The following is a 3,076-nucleotide window of genomic DNA, read 5'->3' as shown; positions in this document are numbered from 1 at the left end:
TCAGTTGAGGAGTGTTTTTACTATTCAGGATCTTTTATTGTTCCATATGAATTTTTGGATTGCCTCTTCTATTTCCTTGAAGAATGTTGTTGGAATATTGATAGGTATCACATTGAATTTGTAGATAGCCTTGGGAAGTATTGCCATTTTCACAATGTTGATCTTTCCAATCCAGGAGCATGGAGGTTTTTCCACTTTCTAAGTACTGTTTTGATTTCCTTTTTCAAGATTTTAAAGTTTTCATCATAGAGGTCCTTCACTTCTTTGGTTAAGTTAATTCCTAGGTATTTTATTTTTTGTGGGGCTATTACAAATGGAGTTGCTTTTCTAATTTCAGCCACACTTTTCTCATTGTTGGCATACAGAAAAGCCATTGATTTTTGAAGGTTAATTCTATACCCTGCTACTTTGCCAAAGTTTTGAATCAGCTTGAGTAATTTGGGAGTGGAGTCTATGGGATTCTTTAAATACAAGATCATGTCATCTGCAAAGAGGGAGAGTTTTACTTCTTCTTTCCCTATTTGGATTCCCTTCATCTTTGCATCTTGTCTTATTGCTGTAGCTAGGCAGTCTAATACTAGATTGAAGAGCATTGGAGAGAGTGGACAGCCTTGTCACATTCCAGAGTTAAGAGGAAATGGCTTTAGGCTTTCACCATTATGTATAATGCTGGCTGTAGGTTTGTCATATACAGCCTTTATTGTATTGAGGAATGTTCCATGGATTCCTAATTTTTCCAGATCCTTCATCATAAATGGGTGTTGGATCTTGTCAAATGCTTTTTCTGCATCTATTGAGATAACCATGTGATTCTTATCCTTGCTCTTGTTGATGTGATGAATTATGGTAATTGATTTGCGTATATTGAACCAGCTTTACATCCCTGAAATGAATCCTGTTTGATTGTGGTCTATGATTTTTTGGATGAATTGTTGAAGTTGATTGGCCAAAATTTTGTTGAGAAGTTTTGCATCAGTGTTTATCAAAGAAATGAGTTCTCTTCCTTTGATGAGTTCCTGCCTGGTTTTGGGATGAGGGTTATGATAGCTTCATTGAATGAATTTGGTAGTAAACTTTCTCTTTCAATTTCATTGAAGAGTTGGAGGGGTATTGGTGTGAGCTGTGCTTTGAAGGCCTTGTAGAATTTCACTCTACATGTTATCCTTATGCAGGAATCTTGTTAATCTTCTCCATGTCATTTCAATTTTTCTATGTATCCCTCATAATAAGCACAAACTATATATTTTTAAAATGATCATAGCTATGGCTTGCACTGTGCTACATGCTTGCAATCCCAGTAATTCAGGAGATGAGTATATGTGGATCATAATCTAAGGCTGATTCAGTCTAAGGCTGATCCAGCCAAAAGTGTAGGAAACTATATGAAAAACAAACAGGTACTCACTAAATTTGTGCAGTGCTTGCATATAGTGCAAGGCCAGGATTTGAACTGCAGAAAGAACCACCAGTCAATCAACAAACAGGCCAACCTTGTCATCCCATGTATACAACTTGAACATATAAATAAATATAAAGCTAAAAATTACATGAGAAATATTCTGTGACCTGGGTTAGTACCTGGCAATAGACTACCTGCCCCTTGGGATGGAGCCTCCCAGAGGACTGCAAAGGAGCTGAATTTCCTGTGCTCCCTATAAATGTCCTTATGGTGTGAGTTACACTGTGTGTCACTGCACTCAGCTTTAAACCCTCTCCAAGGGACCTCACCCAAGGCAAGCACATCATTAGCAAGGAGCACAGCTGCCTGAGTCTTTCTGATGTGTTTATGCTTTAGGCTTTCCTTTTCTAAAGACAAAAACATGTTTAAGTTTTCCTTTAAACAGAGCCAATGTCTGCTTCTCTGGAGCCTGCCAATGTTCAGCTGCGTTAAAAAACAAACAAACAAAAAGCAACAACAACCAAAAATAGGTGCCCCAAAATATGGACAATTTATAGAATGATAAATAAAAATTAAATGGAAGTACATTATTAATTTTAACAGTAGTGAAGGGACAGGTCATTACAATATAATACAAGAGCAGGGAGCCCCAAAACCACCCCTCCTATACCCACCTACCATAGGCAGGTTATGTGGGATATATGTAGTATAGTCCACTGTTCTAAGTCCATGATGAGCAAAATAAGACAAGATTAAACCTAGAATAAGAGGCAGATTGGGAATACAATTTATTTTTAAAATCTCTCATGAAAACTCAGCTGCAAAACCTATCAAGTCTATAACATGCTGCTACCTGTAAACTATAGGTGATTTGTCCTGAACTTACTGAAAGAAAGGCTCTGGTGTTAGCTCAAAGGTGAATAGATACTGGAAGTATTTGCTTGTCCTTATGTATTCCTCTCTATGCACCTGAGAAAATTGGCTAGCTCTGCTCTCCTCATGATGAACAGATTCTTCTTTCTCATGAGGTGCTGACCAGGTCCTCTTTGCAGTTAACTTCAGAAATTCCAGTTTATTTTAAAGATGTGTTTTTCAGTGCAAACTCTGGTAGCTGAAGTACTTATTATTCATTTTCCAAAACAAGATTTCTCAAGGCATAATTTACACAGAAAAATAATTTTTAAATGTGTAATTTGGTGAATTTTAGCAAATCATATAGTTGTGAGTACACTCTCACAATGAAAAATAGAATATTTTTATCACCACAAAATATCACTATGTCCATCTCTCCTCTACTCCCAGTTCTTGACAGCCATTGATCTATTACTGTCCCGGTAGTTTTGTCTTTTTGTAACAGCTTATCAATGGAACCATACACTGTGAAATCTTTTGTGTCTGGATTCTTTTACTTAATACAATACACTTAAGGTTTGTTTAAATTATATATAGCAATGTAGCTCTTTTACTGCCAACTAATACTCTATTTTAAATATATGTATATATACACATATATGCACATATTTATATTTATATTTTATTTATGCATGCATGTATATACATATATATATGTAAAGTGGAATATGTATGTATGTGTAATAGAATATATATGTATCTATACATTTATGTATATATATATATATATATATATATACCTATCAGTTAATTATCAGTTAATCT

At 35.2% G+C, this 3,076-nt stretch overlaps 1 non-coding gene across 1 annotated transcript; it reads right to left on the bottom strand.

The window, feature by feature from the left end:
• Nucleotides 1-1,130: 1,130 nt before the first annotated feature.
• Nucleotides 1,131-1,233, bottom strand: LOC138839024 (U6 spliceosomal RNA). The gene has a single exon (XR_011375808.1). It is a non-coding gene; the product is annotated as a U6 spliceosomal RNA (small nuclear RNA).
• Nucleotides 1,234-3,076: the final 1,843 nt, after the last annotated feature.

This window comes from Dipodomys merriami, unplaced genomic scaffold (genome assembly GCF_024711535.1).
Source record: "Dipodomys merriami isolate MVZ:Mamm:240054 unplaced genomic scaffold, mDipMer1.0.p SCAF_29, whole genome shotgun sequence".
Classification (NCBI taxonomy): domain Eukaryota; kingdom Metazoa; phylum Chordata; class Mammalia; order Rodentia; family Heteromyidae; genus Dipodomys; species Dipodomys merriami.
This window is presented reverse-complemented; position numbering and strand designations above follow the sequence as displayed.